The sequence below is a fragment of the Poecilia reticulata genome, linkage group LG18, assembly GCF_000633615.1.
Source record: "Poecilia reticulata strain Guanapo linkage group LG18, Guppy_female_1.0+MT, whole genome shotgun sequence".
NCBI classification, from domain to species: Eukaryota; Metazoa; Chordata; class Actinopteri; order Cyprinodontiformes; family Poeciliidae; genus Poecilia; species Poecilia reticulata.
In genome coordinates, this window is record NC_024348.1 from 14,470,659 (window position 1) to 14,498,159 (window position 27,501).

General features: G+C 38.8%; 1 long non-coding RNA gene across 2 annotated transcripts in view; it reads right to left on the minus strand.

Moving 5' to 3' along the window:
* The window catches only part of LOC103480665 (uncharacterized), a 90,603-nt gene that overhangs the window by 20,003 nt on the left and 43,099 nt on the right, over nt 1-27,501 (minus strand). The window contains exon 4 of one of the 2 annotated variants that reach the window (XR_536139.2): nt 5,302-5,516. The exons of the other annotated variant lie outside the window; for it this stretch is intronic. This is a non-coding gene — a long non-coding RNA (uncharacterized LOC103480665). The remainder of the gene's footprint in view (nt 1-5,301; nt 5,517-27,501) is intronic. 2 annotated transcript variants of the gene reach the window in all.

Below are 27,501 nucleotides of genomic sequence, written 5' to 3' on the forward strand. Positions count from 1 at the left end.
TGGGATTCCCCCGGAGGAGCTGGAAGAAGTGGCTGGGGAGAGGGAAGTCTGGGCCTCCCTTCTGAAGCTGCTGCCCCCGCGACCCGACCCCGGATAAGCGGAAGAAAATGGATGGATGGATCATTAGCAGCCCTTTAGTGGAAAGGGCAATATTTTTATTATTATTATTATTGCTCTCAATATTGACATCATGAGATAAATGGATGACTCTGTTCTTGTCATAATCATGTTGTGTCTTGTTTTGAGCATCTGTTTTTGTTAGCATGCTGGAAACATGTCCAGTCACATGTACCGCTGACCACTATTCCTTTAAGCTGTTTGCAAGCTGGCAGCAGACAATCCTGAGATAAGCAGCAAAAACGAATACTGTAGCCCGTGTCTTGGTTAAATCAATTTGCTGGACTCCTACTTTGTAGACAACGTAAGTTAGTCAGACACGTGCTTGTCAATCAGCGACGTGTGTCAGATCATTAAGGGCCGAGTTTAAAGGATTTGGCTTTAAGTTGCAGTCAGTCGCTGTCACCAATAACTGATCTATGGCTTGGGAAACTAACAAAAGCTTTAAGAAAGCAGGATAACCTGCACATTAACAAGTAACCACAGGCTATGAACAAACAACACGGTACACACAATCACACCAAATGGCAATCATAAGACACAAAGCACAGTTGAAAGTTGGAGAGTTCTGTGACTGTCGGCAGAATTTGCCTTTTGAATCTTCAAAATACGTTTCGGTAGCGGGAATTTCCCCAAGTACATGGAGCAGTTATAACTACTCAATGGGTTGTGGTTTATATAACCACTATTTGCATCACATGACTTTTTGACATCGTATGACTTTTCACTCTGGTTACCACAATCCATCAAAAAACACAAGTAAATCCTTCAGTAATACCGACCCAACACTATCAGGATAATTATCTACCAAAATGGTTCCCTGATAACAAGCTTTTATTCATGTCGGGGTCAAAAATCACACAAGGCTCCGTCATTCTCAGGCATACTTCATGTACTCTGCGTGCACTTTTGGCGCATGGCTAGGATTTTCTAGTCAAGCGTACCGATTGCCTACATTTCTTGTGACAGATTCCTTTATTTCCTACAATTCTGATGGATATAATAAGTTTAATGAGCTAGTTGGTCCTAGTTGGACATCCGTTTCGAGTACGCCTGAAGCATGTACCGAACACCGCAAGGTGAAGTACACCCGAGTATGTAGGGATCTGCAGACAGAAACTCTTCATCAGCTCACTAATATAAGGCAGGCTAATGTCTTTTTTTTCTGACTTATTCTGGATAAAGCTCCATATAAATCTTCACTGCCTACTCAGATTTGTAGTTGCAGACTCTGTCATTGCTCCTTTTATTGTGGGTTTCCAACTCGTGTATAATTACCTGAATTTGGCATTCATCACACTTTGCCAAATATCAGCTGTGTTCTCGTCTGGGTTTCCTTTTACATTTTTTCCATATTTCTCCGTTTCAGTTACGGAAACTAACAAACGTTCTGAGTTACAAGCCTAAACGCAACTAAAATGAATAATTTGATCCTTTTACGTCACACCTTTCATAACTAGAAAGTTTTAAATGCTTAGTCACGGAGACGCAGAGACAAAAGGCCCTTCATGCATCACTCTGTCACTGATGTGCGTTCGCGTTAAGGTGGAACAGCAGGAGCAGGTTGTGTTTCATTATGCATCAGCCTACATGAGGTGTGGATGACTGATGAACTCGATTGGAAATCCATGACGAATAAGTCAGCTAACTAAGGTAACCTTGTTTTTACACGCAAACAAACTAACTTTTAAACACATGACAGTAGCTGCAATGTCACTCAGCAGAATTGATTGCTGCGATGGTGTGAGCAAGACCCCCGGGTCACATCCTGTGGGGAGGTGGGGAGGGGATGAGGCGACTTATGAATAGCTAAAAGAAACAACAGAGATCCGCTGAGGAATAGTAATTGGGAGTTCCAGCGAAGGGAAAGAAACATCGGCAGTTTGAAGGTTACAGAAAACATCGAGAATGAGTCCAAGGTCTCCGTGTTTTCCACAGACGAGTTGTTTGTGTTTTTTTCCTTTTGGATATAATTGAATCACACTGAGATTAGTGGGGAAAAAAAAGTAACAGGGGTCATCTTCAAGCAACAAGCTTTGATTTATTGACGGTGAACACACTCTTCTGAATTTACAAACACCAGTAGAAGACATCATATTAAAAAAATGTATCTGAAAAGAATTCTCTAAATAAAAATTGTGGATATATATATTTTTTAGCACCAGAAATAATAAGTGTTCCTTATAACTCAAAGATATATGGGTGTGCATTGGTTAAATAATTGTTCATATATCAAATCTTAATTGTTGCCAACAATAACAGATGTGAGTAAATGAAAATTAGGCAAACTCATTTTCATTTGCTTGCAAAATGCACATAATGCTGACTTGTAATAATGAAGCACTTGAGATGAAACAAAACCATTCTATAGGACCTTACCAGAGATGTTTTTCACACTACATTTACTTACCTATTTTTAGATAACAGAATTATCGGAAATTCATTCAGGCTGATAAATGTTTCTGACGTCAAACAACATCTTAGGCCTCAGAATTTAGTACTGCATGAGTAGATCCAGTTATGAGAAGATGGCTTGGATTATCTTAGAAGCATTCTGGGTTTACACATCCAACACAACCTTGAACCGAGCCACGCGCCACCTCGTCATGTACGTCACCCCGTACCTTTACGCTGTGTGCACAATTATTAGGCGAGTCTTATTTTTGAGGATTATGTTTGTCAATCACTAACGGTTCTCTCAGGTAATCAAAACCATTAATGAACCGTTTCAAAAAGTAAAAGTTAGGTTTGGGCTTTCTTCATAACAAATCTATACGTGCACAGTTACTGGCCAACTATTGTGCAGAATTATTGCAACAACTGAATGTAAAACATTTTCTCTAATCACTAACCCCATTTTGGGGGTATTCATTTTTTAAAGAGTAAAAAACCCAAACCAATCTACAGGTATTATCACTGTATAATAACAGAATTCACAACCTCTAATTGCCCCCAACAAACTATTAAAATAATTAAAAACATTGCGCCACAGCCAAGAATACAACTCAAAACCACAGACTAATTTAGAGCGAAGATGATCCAATATGGCCCAGGCACAGCAGCAGTGACATAGTAGTTAATATTGTCAGTTATTTCCAAAACACCAGGGACCGTGGCTGCCAGCATTCAATTCAATCTCATAATTGGATGGCCCTAAAGATCTGCAATTACAGAACATCATAATTAAAACCTTGCTTTCCAGAAATGATTCAACTTTTGTCCTCTTGCAGGTCTTTTTTTTTTTTTTCTTGGTCTGCAATTAAACCTGCCACTTGAGGAAATGTGAACGTACAATTACAACAGACGTAAAGGATTGGTCATTGGTTAGTGTAATTTCAATACTCATCACAGGTAAGGGGTGATATAGTAAAGGCTGTCTGGTGGAGTTAAGCTGGCTGTCATAACGCTGAACCTCTTTGCAACTGTGGGTGACTAGAACAATAACAGAACACCAGATTATTATTATTATTATTGATTTATTTTTTACAGAAAAACAGTGCATCAGGTTCAGATCGTTTATGAATTGTTAGCTGTAAATTGTTCTGCGACTTTTGTTAAAGCAAAAGGGCTGCACAGTGGCGCAGTTGGTAGAGCTGTTGCCTTGCAGCAAGAAGGTTCTGGGTTCGATTCCCGGCCTGGGGTCTTTCTGCATGGAGTTTGCATGTTCTCCCTGTGCATGCGTGGGTTTTCTCCGGGTACTCCGGTTTCCTCCCACAGTCCAAAAACATGACTGTTAGGTTAATTGGCCTCACCAAATTGCCCCTAGGTGTGAGTGTGTGTGTGCATGGTTGTGTGTCCTGTGTGTCTCTGTGTTGCCCTGTGACAGACTGGCGACCTGTCCAGGGTGTACCCCGCCTCTCGCCCGAAACGATAGCTGGAGATGGGCACCAGCAACCCTCCCGACCCCACTAAGGGACAAGGGTGCAAGAAAATGGATGGATGGATGGATGGACTTTTGTTAAAGCGCTTGAAAAGTTTTATGAAAGTCAAAATATTGTTCTGTAAATAGCTAACAGAAAACACGGTTTATGTCCCCCCCAAAAAATCCATCACATATTAATTCAGTCATATTAAATCAAATGGAATATTACAAAAAAGTTGAATTTACTAAGTGAAACATATTACATAAATACAACTATATAATGCAGACTGACGTTTTCATATCTTCTTTTTTATTATGAAACATTACAAGACACTTTTTACACCAAAACGTGAGATTGTTATCGAGTCATTCTTTTAGTATTTGCGTTACTTAGCTAAATTTGTAACAAATCCGTAGGCAGAGAATTGTTGTGTTTCTAACCTTAAAAGTTTGTCTCAATTTTTGCAGCATTTAAAAAAAAAAACAATACTTGTGTCAGTTTTAGCTGGAGCTGCATCAACAATATCAGATGCTTTGAAAAGTCAGGTTGGGTCATTATTAACTCGAAGCCTTGAATCTGATCAGGGTGGAAAGTTTGACTTTAATATATTTCTCCAGTTTTTTCCCAAACTGAGATAACTTTGGCTGCTGCTTACTGCAGCTTAAGCACTGCTTGCTCAGAGCTGCTCCACGTAACCGTTTCAAAACAAAAGTCTTGTAAACTGCCCTCTCTTATTTATTTAGTATGTTTTCTTCTTTTTCTTTTAAAACTATTGCTGCAGACTCAAAAGTACACAGTAAAACTGAATTACCGCCAGATAGTCAAAGCAGAAGACGTCTTTGGAAAAGGGAAGGAGCACTCACTCATTTCTTTATTTTTTTTGAAAACTCCACAACCATAAAAGTCCTAATAAATCACGGTTGGCTTAGTAATTTTTGTCGTCATAGCGAAAAGGTTGAGGGTAAGATTACTGCCTAAGCCAATAAACTTTATTGGTCTAGTATTCAAGATATCACACTGGCCTTTATTTGCCTTAGCAAAAAAAAATAAATAAAAATGAAGTTAAAAACGCGTAATAATTTTATTCAAACAAAACAAAACATACTTACATAAGTAAGAATGGTAAATTGATTTATGACATCAGAACTACCAGCACCACATATTGTAAGAGGAGTGGGAAATGAGAAAATAAAAAAAGGGACAGAGCTCATCTCTCCTGTGACATGATGAAGCACACTTGTGCATGATCATGAATCACCCAGCTGACGCTGTGTGTACAGAGCAGGGAGAACAGAACAGACACAGAGAGTCGCTGGAGTACCTGGCAATGGAGGCGACTCTTTCTACCATTTCATCAACATCACCACTTAGTCTTCTTATCAGAAGGAAAACCATAACCTGTATCATTCTGTTTCAACTCGGCAGACTAATTTATTGATTTCTTCCATAATCCAGGCATACGTTAGCAGTAGCTAATGACGCGATCACAAACCACACTCGCTTTGCGTCCATGACGGTTTGCAGCTGCTCGAGTACCTAAAAAAAAAAAAAAGCAGGCGAACATGAATACGTGTCATCATCCTTGGTTTGATAACTTTAGACATTAATTCTCAGTTGTGCTGAGAAATCAGATAAGTCGACGCGAGCGATAAGGACGACAACGAGCAACGATCCGGAAAATGAGGCGAGCTCAAGAGGTGTATTTATGTGGTTGAGCAATTGGTTCGGCATGTAATTTATTCAATGACTCACTTGCGCTCCCCAGATTCGGCAGAATTACATGAGCCTCTGCATCGAGCCTGTGTGTTTTATATGTGCTTCATTTTGTCAAAGTCTCGGAATAGAAACCCAGTTTCCAAGAAGTGCGCTGAAAGCACAATTCACCTTATTACAAGCTGAAAGCTCTTTTCACAACAGGTGCAACACCTACGTGTATCTCAGTGTTTCTGCCGGGAGAACAGCTTGTCATTAGCTGCTCTACTATTTAAGTTCAACTTTAATGGGGTTTTTTTACACTTCAGTCATAGCATGAGTTGTCGCCACAGAACGGGGCAAAGTATGAACATGCAGTTGGGACGTACTTCAGAACAGTTTGACCACTAGTCGCCTGCAGGGCAGTGATCCTAACCATTGTGAAAGCTGTCAGTTTTGCAGAGACCTCTGGCTGTCCTTAACTATTACCTTTAATTTAGTCTTTGTATGAGGAAAATGATCAGCTTGAGACCTGAAACAGTATCTCCAATTATTGCACCAATGCACCAAATAAAGTTTTTAGATTAAGTATTGTTAGAAGTAACATGTTTGGGCTTTTGACTAGTCATCTTACAACTCACGGTGTCAGTCATACCAAGATCTATAAACCAGGAATGTTATGAAGCACAAAAAAACAACGATCCATTGTACTGAAAGCAAAAGTCTTTCTGTCCAAGCATGTGGTCACAGTTGGCTGTTGTTGGAGATACAGATATTGACTAATCACAACTTCATTCTTTGAGGTCACTCCAAAGTGAGTCCAAAGCAAATATCAAGTCTCTAAAAAACTAAAATGACTTTATTCTGTTAATTTAAAGTCAAATGTATGAGCTGTTCCCATGACAGAATGGGTTCATTTAATCTTTAAAATAAAAGTTGAAAGAAATGAGTTGTTTGTAATTTAGTCTAGACATGTTAGAAACATTTTCTAGCAGTAATTCTTTTCAAGAACAGGAACTCTGGCGCCACGTCGCGCTTGCTCCTTTATCAACACCTCAGTATGCTCCACCATTAAAAGTGACTTCTTTTGCAAACTAAAGAGCTCAAATCTATACAATAAGGCTCAGGTTGTTGTTTTTGATCCTCGTTTTTGTCCAGTGGCCAAGTTTGAATTTTTAGAGGTTTTTGATAAACAACTCTCAATAGGCTGTAACCCTATTGGTCCGATGCGTTACCTAACAAACCACTTTGTGATAGTACAGAAGAAAATGTTACAGTAATTGTTTGTAGCATCTTTAAAGAATTAAGTTATATTAAAAATCATTCAAATTAAGCCATACGGCTGACAATAGTACGGCAGGAAAAAAAAAAAAAGGTGCATTTTAAGAAAGTGTGTCCGGGCCCTCCAGCATTTACAGTTAGCTACAACTAGTCAGCAGTGCAAGTGAACATAGATTTACCAGGATGCAAATAGGTTTGAACTGCCAGGTGTCGTTTGTGCTCATTGTCCAAAGCACACACAAATCCGAGACACTGCGGGATGTTGGCAAAGAGGATTACTCTGCAGTTCATGAAGCAGGGCCTCATCTCTATGAGATGCTACCATCTGGATATGATGACTGAGTGTGGAACATGCTATCGGAGTCAGTAAACACAGGTGTGACCTTCGGTTCTGACAAGCATTTACATCAGCAACTGTAGGCGTTTATCTTTGATAAAAAAAATAAAATAAAAAGTTCTCTCTGTTCAAATGTTTCTCTGAAGTAATTCAGGCTTTTCTTCTTGGTCGACGACAAGGTATTTCACATTATTTTACATCTCAGTAAATTGCTAATATTTGCCTGAGCTGACTTGAAAGGCTTAAGATTCTTTACCCTATTAAGTGGAAAAAGAAAAAACAAAATAAAATGTTTAAAGATTAGGGGGCCTAATTACGTCTCTGCACACAGATTGCCTGACGGCACTTCTGTTGCTCAACTAAAATGCGATACAAGCGGCCATATCCGAGGAACAATCTATGCAAATAGCCACCGTTTCCTCCACGCTGGCTTTAGTCCATCCGGCTAAGATCAGCCGTTCCATCGGATTATCATCGACGGGAAGTCCGGACCTGCTGAGAGAGGCACTTTCCCCTCCTGATTCTCTATCTGACATTGGGACGGACAACAAACAACTCTTCTTTTTTTTTTCCCGCTGGGAGTGCAGGGCTCCATAATCCATACTGACCTTCCTTGGCTGCAATTCAGACTTATTTTTAGTCATGCTTGAAGAGGACAAACCTTACCTCACACTGTTGATGCAGAAAGTACTGCAACAATTTTCCCTGCAGGGATCCAACCTTATCACTGTTTTTATTTTTGATGAATGGTGAGAAAGGATTGATTTGAAGTTGCTGTGTCTCAAATTACCCGGCATACCTCTTCAACTGCGACGGTCGTATCAAAGATGTAAAATGTAGCATATGGAAAATCCTAAATGGTAATCAACATGTAGACCTCTGAGGTGACCACAGCTGCTGTTTGTGATGTATATCAGGAAACAACATGCCTATTGTACTGCAGTAGTTTTTAAGTTTTTAACTTTTATTCCCTCCGTCAGCACAAATTGCCTGCTGATGTCCGCAAAGCGAGTTAAATCAACACCTGCTCCCTTCAAACAATCCTTCTGCGTAGGCCTGTCACGATAACACATTTTGCTGAGCGATTGTCTAAAAAATTATTGCGATAAACGATAATATTGTTTCAAGACCTTCTGACACTGATTTAATGGAAATGACGTAATAATGCATGTGATTTCCTGCCATAGATAGATACACTTTATTTTCAAAAGAACACATAACACTGGGACTGATAAACAAAATAAACAAAACAACCAAAAGCAAAAATAAAATGGATTCTCAGTTTCCATTAACAAAAAACATACTTGAATAAAAACTAAACAGTATAAAGCCAAAGTGGAAATAAATACTGCATTCAACCAAAAGAGTGCAGATTATGAAGTCTGTGTACTATATTGCCCTTCAGTAATCACTAGATTTAAATAAAGATGGGCACATCAATGCAATAGTTCATGCCACACAATTTTTTGCCCCTATTTTGCCCTTTCGACAATCTTTGTTGGCTGATCTAAGATTGTCGTTGGTGATTTCGTAATCGATCATCCTGCAGTGTGTGGTAGGTTACGGTAGATCGTCGTGACCGCTCCGATCTAAATCAGGGGTTTTCCCCGACTGGGAGCTTAACGCAGCCTGTTGAATGCGACAGGTAGCCAATCAGAAAGCCGGATTCTCCTCCGTGCTTTCTGAGGGGAATTTACGGAGGGGAATCCCAAATAGCTGACACAGCGCAACACGAAGTCCAGCTGACATTGGAGATGATTTGCGGAAACATTAATATTTATTCAATGTTTCGTGCAAAGAATATAGAAATGACAAGGAGAGGAGTTGGAGCCAAATTGCTACCACAGTTGATAAACCCGGTTTAGTTTTCAGCTGTTCTTCGTTAACGTGACATAAATAGGTTATAATGATTTTCATTCAGTCAGGACTTTACGCTGACTCTAGTCACATGCATCACAGGTGGATTCTAGTAAAGCATTGATTAATGCCTGATATTAAAATTAGTTAACTGGACTTGTAGCCATTATTTTGTGCCCATTGTTGGACGCGGCACGACGAACCCTAACGAACCGTTATACCTAGGATTTTTGTTGGCTGTGTGGCCTCAGGTTTTGAAAATCGGCCGACACCTCGTGTAGTGTGCACTGGACATTACACTAAGGAAATGAAGAAGGGAGGGTCAGTGGAGAGCACCGGAGCTGAGCCTTTTTTATTCAGTGTCAAAGACCAAAAAAAAAGACAGGAAGAGACAGGAAGCCGATAATTAAAATGAGGTCGATAGGTTTAATTTTATTTATCGTTTATCGAGACAGGCCTACTTCTGCGTGTATATCTTTAAGAGTTTTGTCCCTTGTTTGAGACAAATGAGCGAGAGATTGAAGGTAGCAGCAGTCTGACTGCATGTTGGATATTTTAATTACCCCTTCATTCAACGCTTCGCAACACGATTACCTTAAACTGACTTTGTAGGGCCTAACGACAAGGAATTTGAGTGTCCTGAAAAAAAAAAATATATATATATTTATATAAATATATATTTTGACAGCCGCATTCCTGTCATCTTTAACCTCTCACAAGTAGTATTTGGTGGACACATGCCAGTGAATAAAAGATTCACAATGCCAGTTTAGACCAAAATCAAAATTTCCCAATCCGTAAGAAATACTGGAAAATGTTGTTCTTCACATTTACAGTCATTGTCACAAGCGGTCAAATACAGACAGGAGTGACAAAAAAGTGCTTTTACATATCTTTGTAGGATGCTTGTTTGCTAGGTTACCAATCTTCTGGTCTCTTCGACTTACTCATCCTGACCAAATAAATCACTTTATAAATCTTCACTTTATGAGTTGAAGCTACGGACTTTGCAATCGCTGCTTCGGCTTTCTGCATCCATAATTTGTGTGTGCATTTATGCCCAAGTTCAATATTTAAAACGCAACGTCACGGATCTTCAGCAACTTTCAGGTCTGGTTTTAGATGTTCTGTTTCTTTCTCATTCTTTAGGTACCAGCCTGAAGTCAATCGAAAGAGAAAATTTGTAAATTTAATGATATATGCCCTTTAAACAATTCCAGTTGTAAGTAATAGATCTATCTGTCTTTGTCACAGACGATTCCCGACTGATTACACGTCCACCTAATCTGATATTTGACTCTATTCTTCAGCCATGGCAACATAAATCTTCAGGCAGATACCAATCTGGTGCAAAAATAAATAAATAAATAAAAAATTTCCCTTTCTCAGAAAGTGGGAGAAAACAGATTTTTTTTCTCTCCTCATTGGTTTGCTCTTCATTTTATCTCAAATGGCAAAAAGCTTAAAGAAAGATTAACAATTAATGAGGCATGTGTTTCCCTTTAAAAGTCTTAATTACTGCAAAGATCCGAGACAAATTGCATTAAACTTGGAGGTAATTTGATCATCTTTGAGTGTTAATATCAGAAAATGAATTCATTCCACCTCTGCCGCAGTGTGTGTTTGCGTAGACCCGGTGCAGCCGCAGCGCTTTTCAAGCTTCAGAGAGAAGAAAGTACAAAAGCAAAAAAAAAATAATGGAGGACAGGGGAAGTAAATGTTAAAATTACCATATTGATGGATGTTACAAAATAGGGGGTTCATCTTTTTCATCTGAATTTTAATAATGCATAATCATAATGGCCATTCCTTGCCATATTTGCATAGTTTCCAGAATTATTCAATTTTTAGGTCATTTCACCAGCAACATTCTTTCTTTTTTTTTTTTTTCTTTTAATTCTTTTTAGGCTCGTCTGTCATAAGGTTACACTTGCAGTAGATATGAAGGCACACAAACAGTTTCTTTTTATGAAAGCACTAAGTAGAATGTCTTTTTGGAATGAAAAATATTGAAGTTTTTTTATTGAAGTTCTGGATCTAGTGATGTTTCTGAAAAACCACCTGAAACTTTTCCTTGTTTATTTTTGGTCGCCCTTCATACTTGTAAAATCCCATGATATCAGTATCATAAAAAAATAACACAAAACTATCTTCAAGACGAAATGCCTTTCTCCCATTCTTTATTTCTGAATGTGTTGGGCATGATAGGTCCCTGCATAATGGATATTATTGTTATTATTTTCTCCCCTCAGTCAGTTGTGTTTATTCCTACCACCTTTTAAATCTGTTGTTGTTGAACCTATGTTCGTTTTTTTTAGAAACTGCTTGAACACCTCTTGGGAAAAATAATTACAGGTTTATTTGAAATTCAAGTTTTGCTGCACAAATGTAAGGAGAAAAAAATGTGTCTGACCAGATGGTTTTCTTTTCAGCAACAACACAGAAGTTTAAATGAATACCAAGTTAGGTTTTTCTTGCATTCAACAGAATCTGCTTTTCTGAAAATGTTCAGTGTTCATGATGTTCACAGACACAAAAATGTCACTGCTTTGGTCTGGTTAGACATCTTAACCTTTTATAACACTAATAAAAAAAAAATCAAAATTAAGAGACTGCACTTTTATGTTCGTCGTGGTAAAGAGAGAGCTGAGCCAAAAAGCGAAGCTCTTGATTTACCGGTCGATCTACGTTCCCACCCTCATCTATGGTCATGAGCTTTGGGTCATAACCGAAAGAACGAGATCACGGATACAAGCGGCTGAAATGGGTTTCCTCCGCAGGGAGGCTGGGCTCTTCCTTAGAGATAGGGTGAGAAGCTCGGTCATCCGGGAGGGACTCAGAGTAGAGCCGCTGCTCCTCCACGTCGAGAGGAGCCAGTTGAGGTGGCTCAGGCATCTGGTCAAGATGCCTCCTGGACGCCTCCCTGATGAGGTGTTCCGGGCACGTCCCACCGGGAGGAGGGGAAGACCCAGGACACGCTGGAGGGACTATGTCTCTCGGCTGGCCTGGGAACGCCTTGGGATTCCCCCGGAGGAGCTGGAAGAAGTGGCTGGGGAGAGGGAAGTCTGGGCCTCCCTTCTGAAGCTGCTGCCCCCGCGACCCGACCCTGAATAAGCGGCAGAAAATGGATGGATGGATTGATTGGGTGTTTTAGATTAGTTGGGATCTCGTCTTTCAAACAGCAGATTCAGAAAATCCAGATTATGTCAAACTTCTGTTTTGACCACCAACAATTTTTATTTTTATTTTTTTTGCTATTAACACTCATATTCATTATTTGCTACCAATGAGATCCGTTTGTCAGATTAAAGGTGAAAAACCTTCTAAAATAATATTTAATAAAAAAAATTATTTCATTATCCCAACATTTCTTTTATATCAATATGAGTGCTTAAAAACCAGTCAAATTTGCCAAAAAGGTTATTCTTATACTGTATTAAAATATTTTTTATATGTTTGGATGTAATATGCTAATCTTAACTAACAATTATTTATCAATCAGTTATATTCAAGAGTTTGGATGTGTGGATTCCTAACATTCAGTGTTTTGTTGTGAGACTTTTTGCCAGTGTCACTGATCCACCATCACCACGTTTGGATGAACCATTATTGGACATGTTTCTGCAGATGCTCCACTAAGGTCTCCATGGCAACTCCTTGTCACCTCTTTTTTTTTTTTTTTTTTTTAAGTCAGCTTAGCGAGCACGTCACAAGGAAGTACAACCGGAGCACCCCACACAAAAGTGCCAAAACAATTTGGTTGACGCTCTAATCCTGTTTTAAGCCCTCAAAGAATTATCATCTCCTGCATTAATGGGTAATGAAAACACATCCTGAGCAGCTAAATCCGATTGCTTTTAACATATTATCAGACTTGCAGCATTGTGCGGACTGTACGCATCATCTGCCCTGTCGGCCATTTGTCCATCTCCGTCCTGCAGTTTGCCATTTGGAGTCGAGGAGCCTGTATTGAAATTCATAACAGAAGCTCGAGTCGCATAAATGTTGATAGTCTTATATCAAGGCGTAGACAGCCCATCCAAACCCGGCCGAGTGAATCTACATAATCTATCAATAAGCCGTAAAGCTTTGTGCCTTCAAGACGACCCGGGAGATCGATACTTCTCTGCAGGTATCGACAGGACTTTAAATGGTGGCTTAACACAATGTGCAAGCTCTGGAAACATTTTTCACACTTACCCCATTGTCTAGTTGCACATTTGTTTCAAAGACAAAGCCTATTCATTGAGAAAAGGGAGTGCTCTGCAGACTAGCAGGGGCATAAATAAGGTGACTTTTAAAGGCAGAGTTAATCTGAAACTGCTTATTATGGCCGTGTTGTGACATAAACTACAGAAGTGAAAGCAGCTGCAGTAAAACACAAGCTAGTATCTGTTGTTTTCCCATAGCTTTACTCCTGGTAAAAGTGAAATGTATCCATTCCAAATCATGTCATAGCAGTTCAGCATTTTGTTCAATATTTCAGCAATAGCAAAGAGAGGTGTCGAGGTAGCAGAATGTTAATCAGATTAAGAAAACGGAACTAAATGATTAAGAATTATTTTTAATGGGACCTTTTTTTTTGGTAAAGATTTCTTCTTCCAATTGGGATAAAGTCATTTAGGTAACAGTAATCTGGGGTTAACAATTTATTGGTAAAATGAAATATTTTATATCCTTAAAAATGAATTTATTGGTGAAATAGAAAAAAAATAAAAAGACTAATTTGATGATCAAATCATAATGGTGAACTAAATGAAATATCCAATTTAATAACTAAATGGAGGCTGGGATTGTATGGGCATGTATGCACGGTAAATGATGAAGGCCTTTTTCATCGTTCATCACATACAGGAGTCTTCAACTACTGTTGTCGTTCTGTCTGTAATTCACCTGCCAGTAGAGCTTCAGTCAACTGTGTGTCTGATTTCCACGTAGACAGCTTTTGGCAAATGATTTCCTCCGCTTAGTTTTCAGAAGTGGATTCTATGAGGACGTACATTATTTTCAAATAAAAATCGATGTAACAATTTTTATTCTCTATAACTCCATTTGAGGCCGCCGAAGGGAAACTCTACCTGCAGTCTTTCTATTATGTAAACTGCCCAAAGAGCAGCTGAAATAATGGCCATGAAATCTCATGGCATCTCAAGCAAAGCAGTGATTTTCTAAAGCAGGAGAACGATTACTAACTCAAAAACAACTGGAACTAAAATACAGTTTGAGATTCATTATCCCGTGGGCCACATCAGCACAAAGTGCAACCATGCTGGTGTTAGCCTAGCATGTTAGCAAGCTGCCATGTACTGTATGTATATAAAAGATTCGATCAAATGAAAGAAAAATTCAACAGCTAGACTTGAGTTATTCAGATCCACAATCATTTATGGCGGATTTGAACTTACTGCATATTAAAAAGGTATTATAACCGAGTAGTCATTTCAGGCTGTCCACACATTAGTGGAACCAAATTGTTATTTATTGTTTTGCATTTTCCTTCTAACAGATCAGTTTTTTTTCAGTTCAACTGAGGTGGAAAAGTTTTAATGTAATTTATCAAGATCTCAATTACTTAAGTATAAAAAAAAAGAGTAGAATTTTAACAAGGTTTGAGTACACTTTGAAACTTTTTTCCACGTTATTGATTTGCTTAATCTGAATATAGTAACAGACTTTGTAACTGGCTCAGAGAGGGGATAAAACACTGATCAGAATATCCTTAGATTTTACTTCCATTCTTAGATGAACACCAATAATGACCTTATTCTAGAACGGAAGTGAATATCCAGATCATATCTTACCACTCCTTCAACAATTCAAAACAATAAGTTACCATTGTGAAATTGTCAAATTGCTTCAAAGTTTAAAAAGAACACTTTAGCTTCAGCCATCTTCTTCTTTGAGTTAAAGGCTTTTTTTTGTACCACAAATGTACACAAGCAATTACCATGAAAAGGAAAAGCCGTGCACACGGTTTCTTATTAATGCTGCCGTTAAATAATTAGCAGACTCTTTATCTGTGCAACAACTTAAAATAACGGCGCCTTTTTTCCATGCGTTTCCATTTTCAACAGTCAAATTAATTCCTTCAGAGGAACCAACACTGTTGAATTAATAACAGAAGGAAAATGTCGACAGCCTAAAACCCATTAATGCCAGACGCCTCATGCGTTTTCTTTCCCCACAGTCGCACATTTGTAGAGAAGCAACAGGTCATGTGACTGATGACTGCTATTCTAGTCGCAGCGGCGATCAATCAGGGATGATACACATCTCATCAATCCACATTATTAACATCTATCCTTTATTTATCAAACCATTTGCATTTAAATAAAACTGAAATGCTCCAAAAGACCTGGTGTTTGTTTACTTTAAGAAAAAATCTAATTATCCACAGTTTCTGCCCCCTTTCTCTCGGGCCGCAGACCTTAAACAATTAAAGCTTTTAACCCAGCTGGTTGGTTTCATTCCGACTTCCCACTATCTGCTATGCTGCGTTTCCCAGCATGACGGAGACTCTGCGGAGCATGATGGAGCAAATAAGAAGAAAAAAAGAAAAAAACGCTTTCCTTCAACATGAAAGCCAAGGAGTGAGCGTGGAACGCCTCGAAACTGAAAACGGCGGCTTCATCTCTCGCAGAGCGAGAGCCTTGAGGTATTCCGCCTAGCACTTGAAAAAGACTGAAAACTGCCAGCTTCTCCTCTTTTTTTTTTGCTGCCTGTGATGTGCATCTTGTGAGCAGGCAGTTTAGGAGCAGGAGGCCCGATGGATGGCTGTTGAACTAGTAAAAGCAGAGGCTGAGCTGAAGTGCTGCATTAGGGGAATATAGGCTAAGTGGGCTGTGAAGTGATTGAAAACTTAAGAGACGGAATCTGGCACACAGATGCTTTTTGGAAAGATGCAGCTGGTCAGCATTGCGGTCCACAGACTAGAGAAAAGCCAGTAAGAGCAAGCTTCACATGTGCTTACTCACAGAGTTTGATTCAGTCATTTCAATCTTTGGACTGGAGCAGAGACACGGGCTTTAGGTAAACATAGTGACTGTTTTTGTGCAAATTACAGCATTATAATGTAAATTATGCTTTCTGGCATTCAATCTGACGCTACTAAACATCCCTTGGCCTACAGCATGTTCACAGAGTGAAACGACTATATGAAAAACATATCTAACCACAAAACAACTGGGGAATATAGAGATAAACAAAATAAAAACCCCTGCGGGGCTCCACATGTACTCCCTAACAGAACACATTTTTCACTACTCATTGTTTTTTGGCTTGTTTAAAGCCTGTCCCTCCCCTGGTCCAACACAGTCTGATTCAGAACCATCAACACACAAGTTGTTTTCTCCTTATTTTTGAATCGCAGCGGCTGTTTTTCTGCTTATGACATCATAAACATGTCTGAGACCAGCAGCTTAGAGACCCAGAGCATCTGAAAGCATCCTGTGTGAAACCCAGGCTACCTATAATACAAGTTTTGTGTGACCACATAAAAAAATTGCAGCTCAAGTTAAAATTCAGGCAGTATCTATACAGTCTATATTCACAGCAGCCCCGTTTCATCCGCTTCACTAATAAAACTCTAGTTCATTTGCCTAAAGAGTCAGATTAGTTTGGGGAGATGCGAGTGTGCAATCGAACTCTCACAGGGTCCAAAAAGCGAACTCTTAAAAATCTAGGTCTCAGTTTGGTTGAGGTGAGATCTGGTGGAGTCTGAATGCATATGTGAATGCCAAACAGACCGAAGACGGCGCCAAAAGCAGGAAGCGGACTACGGCACAGGGAATTCTGGGCAAATACAACAAAAAACCAAACCCGTGTCTTTAGTGCTAGCATGACAAATAACTCCTGGTCTTTTGCCAAAGACAAAAGAGAAATCCTACAACTGCTAAAACCTCACAAAACGCCATTGTTTACATTTCATGGAGTAGGAAGTAGCGCTCAGTTCTTCAGAGATTTTTATGTCTTTTTCTTTCGGCAGTTCTTGGTGTAGAGCAACCACAGTCGAGGGGGTGAACGGTTACACTGTGTGGACACGAAATGCACCAGATGAAATATTGCAATTTTAGTCCCCAATTGAACCAAGTGTAGCAGATCATCAATGTGAAAACAGTCTTAATTTCTGCTCCGGTTTCAACCGACTGTGTGGCTCTTATGTACACAGGCACTGCTAAAAGGACTTTCATGCAAAGTCAAATGTCTGTTCAGTCTCTGATACAGCATTTTCATAACAAGTACTACAGTTACTTGATTGTGGTATAAAACTACATAATGAGCCAGGGAAATACAAAATGCAGCCTCTTTCAATAGAAGTAGCAACCTTATGCGGCGGCACAACTCAACTCCTTTTGCTGCATAAAGGATCATTAGGGAAATTAAAAGTCCTCGCTCCGTCTTTTTCCTTAAACATATAGCCACTCATCAATTTAACATGTTGAACATGAAAAGAAAGATTTTTTGGGTTTTTTTGTTGGTTTTTTTTAAATAAAAAAATAACAGTTTTTTTTTCTGCGCAACAATAGGCAGCCACACTATGTGGTTTAAGACGGGATGTCATCATCCACAGATAGTGTCTTCTTTTGTTCTTTTATACAGTCATCGTATTTATGTCTTCTGGCTCCAAAATATGATGAAATATCCTCCTTATGAAAACATTTTAATCCTTACCATAAACTGGAATAACCTGTCAGGTAGTTTATGCTGTATGTGAAAAAGTAATTGCCCTCACTTGTTAAATTATGAATTAACCACGACTAGCCACGATTTGTTTTAAACCAGTAGCACAACAAAATAACAAACAGAAAGCGGCTGAAAACAAAATGCTCCACATTGAAAGTATCATGTTTTGCCGCTATCTGAAAAAATTCAAGAAGTGATGAGAAATGCACTCAGAACAAAAGTTTTCTAAAATATACTTTTTTTTTTTACAGAATATTTAGTCATTAGCTTTTATGTCATAATTATTACATGCCATTCTTTAATTTTGTTTAAAAATGATTTGTTTTTATACAAATGGTGTAGAAAAACTACTTTTTATTTACAAATTCATTTATTAGCTTAATCCATTTGAATTAAGTGGCAAATTTATTAATTTAAACCTAATCTATTAAACGCTTCTGTAGACTCCGTGTAACATATTGGCGTTTGGCTTTGTTGATGCGACTACCGTTTTCAGCTTCAGTGACAATTTGTCAGTGGTCGTCGGCGATAGAGCAGGACTGTTCTGTATGAAAGCAGATTTGTTTTCCCGAGCCACTCTGGAGCTGAAATTTGACACAAAAGTGAAACTCTTTTCAACTCGCCCCTCAAAATCATTTAGTGATAACAAGCCACTGTTGTGTGCAATCCATAAGTCTTGTGATCAATGCCACCCCTTCCTGCCACAATCCGCCTGCAGCTAATGGCATGATTAGAGGCATGAACGTGGGCTAACACCGAGGCCTTTTTATTCCCCACATGGAATTGCCATTAAAAAGTTTGGCCTTATTCTGCCAAATCCATCTGCCTCGTACAGGAAACCTGTTAATTGATGGATGAGGACGTTACAGGAAATGGCAGGAGTCGTTATGGTGGTGATTTTCTTTTAAATGTTCCTGCTACTTAGCTGCTGGAAGAAAGGATGAACGACAACTTTCCTGGACCCCGGACAGCTGAGAGGAACGTGGGCTGGTGATGCCACGTCAGCAGGGGGTGAACAAGTGAAGGGTGGATGATTGATAGGGACTTAAAATGGAAAGAGGGACACCCACCTTCTCTCTCATCACGCCAATAGCCGCAGTGGCTGTAATTTCCCAATGCTGGGTGGGTTTTAATGAAAAAGGAGTGTTTTTTTTTGTTTTTTTTCCCCACACATCGTTGCAGGGTTTCTCATTCCCTGCATGCCTCTGTTCTCACTGGCTACTTGCACCCAACCACTTTCACTGCAGACGATTTCATTATTGACAAAATGTACTAATGAAATGTCACCTCTGACAGCTGCCTTAGACAACCGATGTGCCAGAACTTTTTTTTTTCTTTCTTTTTTCAGGTTTTCTTCTCTTTACTTTTAGTGCACCTTCTGTATTGATTTTTTTTTCTGGAACTGATTCCTCACATCATACATTTTTACCTTTTTTTATTTGTAGCAAAAATAAATAAAAATTATCCTTAATCCTGTGCAGAGTTCTAGGCAAAAACTCAGTATATTCAACCTAAAACATCTTGGACATTGTGGTAGCATAACGAGTCCTCTATTATGAAAAACATTATTATGGCAAGGTAGTTTCTCTAAGGAATGCACATACAGGGAATTAAAAAAAGAGCCTCTATAGTCAATTGAGACGGCACAACAGAAAAGCACAATATTTCTTATTTTATAAGCCTCAAATGAACGTAAACCAGGTTTAGAGACATCAGTTATTTAAATCACAATAAAAAAATTGTATTCTTAAAAGAAGGACTAAGAAAACACAGACTGTGGTTTCAAGAAAACAAGTTAAAGACAAACAGAAAAATAAGGACTGCACACAACAAACTCAATTTTCAAGTCGTTAAAGTTAAATGTATCTTTCTCCCCAGAATTTCTTTGCTTTTGATGTTCAATCAAACAGCGTTTGTGCTACTAAGACAACTGTGTGTACATGCTACATTAGCCTCGCGCTTATCAGCTACAAATTTCCTGGGGGGGAGATTTTCTCCCGTATTATCTGGCAAATGCAGGTATCTAAATTTCTTCATTAAAAGTCACAATGTCTTTCACTTTATCACTGCTTTTTGTAGTTTGGTTACCATTTTTATTGTTATTATTATTATTATTATTATTATCATTATTATACCCAGGAAGTAGCGGATTACAGAAAATTAGAGATGAAAAATATTCTGGAACTTGAGCACAGGTGATGATGCAAATTAACACAATGAAAATGGTCAACAATTGTTCGAAGTAGTAATAAGTATCAGTACCTACTAGAGATGTGCCGATCAGGTTTTTCCTGCCGATACCGATCACCCATGAGGGCCGATCACCGATACGGATCAGATAATTATTTTTTATTTTTTTATCATAAACACTACCGGTTACATTATGTGGAAAAAGGAACCATGAATTCACCTTAATTTTGACAAAAACTTGTTTTTAATAACTTTTTCCAAAAAGAAAACTAAACAAAACAGGCATTGTGCAAATTGTACTGCTATCAGTAATACTATCTTTAACAGACTGAAAAAATATGAAGGCTCTGAAGAGGCTAAATGATGCAGAGACAAAATAAAACTTCTCAACATTGCCAAAAAATTCAAGTATAAAACTTAACATTCAAAGGCAAATACAGGTTCCATTACAATAAACAATCCAGAGTTACTGAATGAAAACTTCCTGATAGCATGGCGGCTAGCTGATTACTGCTAGTTCTGAGTGGCTGTTTCTGACTGAGCGAAGTAATTATGCAGAGCAGGGAGATCGATAATTTTTTTAGAGATTATCTGTCTCATGTTAGGACAGCGGAAGTTTTAATACGTATGTAAAATGTATTTTTTTAGGTTAGATGCTGCAGCTTTAAACAGAGGTTCGGTGTGAGAGTCACTACCAGGTGGAGCAGAAGCGGCGCTCCGTCTGTGAAATATTACTACCTGTAGCGTAGCAGCGGTTCAACAGCGAGAGCAGAACCAGCGTCTTACATCGCAGCTCGAAGACTTAAATAATTTTGCGGGTTATTTGTTTAGCTTTCTGACCGTCATGCTAATCTGGGTGAGTGTTTGTAGCTGTGCGCTGCTTTACCTGCTGTCTGATCCTCCATATGTCTTTTTTACTGCAGTGAGCCTCGATGTAGCCAAACTCCGTCAAGTATGCCATTGTTTTTATGTCGTATTAGCTTCGTTGTGTAGATGCATTTTGACGTGCTTCAATTTTCCGCTGCAACACGCAAACTTCCTCATTCACTCAGTGCGTTATAGTTACACATCGCTTAGGATTTGTTGCTGCGCGTTTGCGCAGTGTGAACGAAAGAGGAGACCAGCTGCACAGGCAGGCTGCGAAATGAGATGCAGGTGATCGGTATCGGCAACAAGAGCCAATGATCGCCGATCACTGATCATGCACTTTTTCACAAAAATCGGCCCGATTATGATCGGTGACCGATCGATCGGCACACCTCTAATACCTACTGTGGCATAAATACGCATTTACTGAAACTGCGAGTATAGTTTTTAAATGAAGTTGTTTGCTAGTTTGAAATGAGGGTCTGCCCTGAATGGATCTTTGCTTAACTCGCCCAAATCTCCAAACTGAGAGCACTCTGCCCTCTAAGGCAGCCAAGATGCTGATTTCTCAAGCTTATTGCACGGTTTATCATGAAATAAAAATAAAATTGTTTAATGAACATATGATAACAGCAAGGCTGCACAGTTGGTAGCCTTGGGTTTGAATCCAGGAATGAGGTTTATTTGTATGCAGTCACGTTCCCTCTATGCTTTCCTGAGTTCCTCCCACATTGCAAAAGCAAAATTGTTCAGTTGAGTGTTCTTAGAAAGCACAAAGAAGAAGGGATAATGAACCTATTCTGAAAAAATCAATTCTCCAACAACAGACGACAGAAATGAATCCGTTTTTGTTTCCGGTTTTTGCTTAGCATATTCAGAAGGAATCCGCATTTACAATCCCCTGGTTCAACTTTTGGCATGTGTGCTATTTCTGCACATAGCATTTTTTTGGATTCATAGGCCACATAATTTCATGTTATAATGACCAAAAAGCATGAGATTTTTCTGAAAACCACAGTGTGGTTGATTACTACTTGTTATTTAAGCTTTGGGTGTGCATTTAGTAATCAGACATGCTGCACAGAGCGAAAGGGGCCACAGAACACAAGGGAGCTCGGCCAGTGCTACTGCAAGCAACTCAGCAGCATCAAGAAATCAAACGCTAATTTTCTTTCAATTTCAGGTCGCCAAAGTAGCAAAACAGGTGCAAAAAGAGGGGAATGCCTCCCTCGCTCCTAAACCTTTCCAACAGCTGGCAGAAATGTGGACGAACTACTGCAGCTGCTCTGAGCCAAAAAGGAGCGCAACATGCTGAGCTTCAGCTAATACAGAAAGTGGCTTCTGTTTTTGCAAAAAAAAAGAAAAAGGGAAGCCATTTTGAATGGTAGCAACAGATGACTGTTGGAGATATGAATCAGCACCGCTGCCACCCCGCAGAGACAGGCAGGTTTAGATAATTATTGGATGGAAACACAGATATAGTTTTACTGTACTAAAAATAGACTTCAACAGTTTATCATTTACAAAGAAGAGTCAAGCTACAACTTCCCGTAAATGATGTTTCGAAAGTGGTCACAAAATCAGTGAATCTATTCTTTTTATGCCAACATAAAGCCTTTGCAAACTCTGTATGTTATCTGATAATGAGTCCAGAGAAAAATCCAAAAAGTAGATTAGTAAAAATTTAGATTTGTATTTCTTTTATTTTTGCTCAAGACATAAAGTTTTGATAAGTGGTTGTCAGGGAGCTAATAGGTTGTTGTCATCACCGTGTCAGATAAAAATAATGTCGTTAGGGCCTTGAAGTGCTTTTGAACAACACAGTGGGGGCATTTTAAAGAGGAAGTATTCAGATTTATGTTTAAAAAAGCGTATGCGTAAGACGGCACGATTTGGTAGCCAAAAAGCAAACAGAAGCAGCAGAGAGACATGCTCTTTTTTTCCACTTTAAAACATTCTCCTTCCTTTCATATTTGGTAAACTGAGTCACACAATTTTGCAAAATTGCCACTTCTGAGAGGGAACGTTTTGTTCAGGGGAAACAGAAGTGCTCAAGGAAAATTGATGCTTCATAGCTTATTTAAAAGCAAGAATAATATTTTTATGTTTTTTTTTATTTGTTCTTATTTAAAACTTTAAAACATGCTCCCCCCCCGCTTTACTTTTCCCATAATTGGAGTGTTTAGTTTCTGCTACATGGAAACTGTGTGCAAACAACAAGAAGCATAATCTAAGGAAACAATCTTATAAAAAAAAAAAAAAAAAAGAGCTTATAAAATTAACACCTACTGAACATAAATGGGCTGCTTGTTTGGCAACATCAGAAATGTTCCCCAACAACCTAAAATATTGTTTTGAAAAACACTTCAGGCACCAAAGTAATTTATTCTAAGAGAAAAGGGATAGATGAGGCACATTATAGTTGAAAAAGGAGGCGTTTAAGTGTAAAGTCAGGGTAGTTAGACTGAACAAGAGAGCTTAACACAGCAGGTTGTAGAAATGTCTCAATTTTGCAACAGGAGCAGAAACATTATGATGGCAAGAAGAAGCAGCACTTAAAGGATCTTGAATAGAAAATCTGCATGGTGATCATGTGACAATGAAGATAGGAGTGGGTTTTGAATGAGAGGAAGATTATTACACAGTCGTATTCAATAACTAAGAATATCATGTAAAAGGTCCATTATATCAGCGATCCAATTTATTAAGATGAACATTACATTACTATGTTACTAGACTAATGACACTCGGCCTGTTTTTCAGCCTTTCTTTCTGTTAATTACGATGATTTCCCACTTATCTGATGAAAACACAACATTTCAGATTAGAAAATTACAGCAAGCCAATTAAAAAAACAACAACAAAAAAAACATTTTTACACAAAAATAAGGGTTTAATGAGAAGTATGTTTAATACCTGCTCATAAAGTTTTAGTTACAAAAGATGCTTCTAGTCTTTTGTAGAATACATATTCTAATTTACTGAATGTGTCTGTAGTTCAGATTTGGACTGGAACATGCTTGAGAGCCCGGCGACTCTTAGGAAATAAATCTGTTGGGCCCTCACGATCTCAAAAAATATTTGAGCGCCACGCAGCGAGATGGGACAGGTTTAAAAAGATGAAAAGTCTTCATTTAGAAACTGATTTTGTGTTTATTTATGTGTTAGGGTCACAAAAAGTAGGAAATCAGAAAGGGCGGAGTCACTTTTTCACATAACTGTAACTTAACCCTGATTTAAACCTAATATGCACTACTTATAGTTTCTCTGCCTCCATGGTGCCGTTTGTTCACTAATGTTCTCTTTGGGACTTCACAATCAGTTCCACTCTGTTTTTTTAGGGGTATCAGATTAAACAGCGCTGAACAGAAATGCACCTCACACCTCCAAAAAAAAACAAAAAACCCCAAAGAAATGCACTGACGTTTTGGGTTGCAGCAAGACAAAATGTGAAAAACTAAAGAATCTTAAAACCATTTTTCACAAGGCGCTGTTCCACATAGTGTAACAAAAATAACCAACACCTGTGAAGCATAATATGCTTAGTCATGTTTATCCCCGCGGTTCAGTTTACAAAGCACATAAAAGCTAAATGCCTTCAATTAACAGAGACGATATGGCTCTGCTTTCGTGAACTGGAAGAGCAGGACGTTGAGCTTATTGTTGAATCAACACGGCGCCGACAATCCACAGCCTGCAGCAGCAAGCTGCAGCTCCTTGGGTTACGTTCAGCAGCAGAGGGACATGCAAATCACCTCACTTCACCGCTCGCAGAACGAGAGAGGAAGAAAGCTTGTCCCCCCCCTACTCCCCCCTCTTGCTCTTCCTCCTACTCCAACTCGTCGACTTTCATCTTTGGCTGTTGTGGTTTGTTTACAAACCACTGCCCTCCCCTCTTAATTTACGCTTTCTTGCATTTAACGCGAGGTGCTGCGTGATAATAATGACATTTTTATTGCCGGGGTCTCCTTTGGCTCTCTCAAAGCGGAGATCACAGGCGCATCCCGGGGCTACGGCAGGATTACTCTGCGGTGAGGCGTCGTGCGGCAGTCATCACATTAAAGCTCCGACAGCTCCGAGGATGTTTATTTGCTTGATTTGCTTCGAAGATGGAAACGCACAAAGTAACGGGGCAATAAAGGAAAGAGTAAAATAAAAAAAAGTTATATATATATATATATATATATATATATATATAAAAAACAACCTCTTAGCTGGGATTTGATTTCCAGGGGGAACAAGGAGTGTGCATGTGAGCGTGTGCGAGGCGCCCCTGAGTGACTTTTTGACAGCTGTTTGTTTTTGAAGAAGCTTGCGAGTAATTTATTTATTTCTCTGACAGATTGGGCTCTCTTTGCTCTCCGTGTAGGGAAAAAAAAAAGAAAAGAAAAATCCTTGAGACCTTTTTGTTATTCATTGTTTGAGCAACACCACAACGTTTTGTGCGATATTAACAAACATCCCCCCCCCACCCCCCTCCTCACCCCCTACATACATTCGCCGGCGGTAATATTTAATACATTTGCCTTTCTAATACGATATGGTGGAAGATAATAAACGAGCTAATGTGACCAATGAATATCACACCCACTTTCACAATGCTGATTAAGAATTAACTGCTTCAGCTGACACTTAGGCTTCTGAGCCAATTTGCTTTGGTAATTGAAGGAGATGAAACTGTGAGCACAACAGACTTGAGGCATTCTGTTGATTAGAACTGATGACTGCATTCAGAGTCTGCGCTTTTGTTGTTGTTGTTGCATGATGAAACACCTGCAGAGCATCGCAGGCTGCTCACTTTTTATCCTATATATTAGAATATATATTTTTAGCTTAGCGTTGCTTCAGGGCGAACTGTCCGACTCTGCCTCTTTACTGTTATCTACCGATTTAACTAATGGTGATATTTAACTATAATAAACTAAGTGCAGTCTTTTTGTTATTTCATCTGAGCTTTATTTTAAAATGTCTGAATGCAAGTGCAGTATGCACAAGGAGAAATGGTGGCCAAATCTAATTTCTAAGTGTTAACCGTAAACCAGAATCCCCAAGACTTGTTTTTACATTTTTTTATTTTTTAGGAAAATGTAGCTAAAATAGTTTGGCATGAACTTGAGCCACATATTCCAGCAGAAGGCAGAGTTTGTTTGGTATCTGCACTTTGATGCCCTTTTAATTTTTTTATTTTTTGCAAAATATGACATTTATACCAAACAATATGTGGATTTCCACACATTTTTATCAAAAGTATTAAATTTCAAAATTTTTATAACCTTTTCGGGGAGTTTAAGCATGAAATACTGTGCATACTCTTTCGAATAGTAGCTTGGTTTTCTTATGTGCAGCTCCCACAACAGATAATTATGCAACAGGCATTTCTCTGCTTTTGTAATATCTGAAACAACTTAAATTATATTTATTTCAAAATCTAGAAGTCTCGAATTTGTCAAAGGTATAAGGAGTATCCTCGAGTAACTGCAGATTACTAAGCATGAGCTAAATAAAGCACAGTTTGTACATTTTGGTACCTTAAATTTGATTTGTACGACTCAAAATTGCCAAAATTCCCCATCACACTTGCCTTAATTTTCAAGGCATCATTCTATCCCTGGGTGTAGATCCAAACGTAAAATTCAAATGTTTTGTGAGAATGATGAATCTGAGCTCAGATATAAAACATACAAATTTTACTACTACTATTAAGGATATTTTACAGATAAAAATTATAATGGATTTGAGCACCTGAATGTAGCGTGCTTCGTAGGACCTGCAACTCAGGTAATACTTTGAATTGTGAACGTATTTCCAAGTACATCTCTTTTTTTTTTTTATTCCAAGTGTGCCCTTAAAAGAAAAAGAAAAAAAAATGCAATCTCTTTGCTTTCACCACAGAGACTACTGAGGACCGTGCCCACCCCTATGAATAAGTGAAGCGAAGGGTTACAATAAGGGGTGAAAGGATGGAATGAGATTCAGGCTTTTGTGAGAAGCAAATCTTTTGCAGACAGCCTCTATCTGCCAAAGGCTTTAGTCAATACAGTCAAGACTTTTATTAATTTCCATGCTCCACAGAGGCATTGATCAGGGCTTCTGTTTTTCCAATGATCTCATTTCAAGCTGCAACATGAAACTAAACGGTCAATACCGACATCTTACTCGGTTCTCATTTTTTGGCTCGTCCCCCTGGCAAAAAGAAGTGAATATTTGTGACTCCGCGAGAGACTACTTTGGTTTCATTTAGTAATAATGCAGGACCGAGAGGCACTGAGACGTAAAACTGGTTTAAAAATACAATTCACTTTGGCCAGTGCAAGTTAGACTGAAAGATAGGATTAAGTAAAGTGCAAGTAAACAGAAGTGGTGCAATCAGCCATACCTGGATTTATGGGAGACAGACAGCCATTAAAAGATTGAGCACTGTCAGTAATCTCAAGATGTTGCTGCATCCACAAATGCAAATTAAAACCATGCAGGGGGAACAAAACAGGCTCAGCTGCCTGGAACTGACTCAACAGGAAACATTTTAGGAGCCTCGCACTCACACGGCTCCAAAATTAACTCAGGGGAAATTTGTAATTTGATGAGCTGTTTCAAGTGAGGCAAAGCACAGCCCCC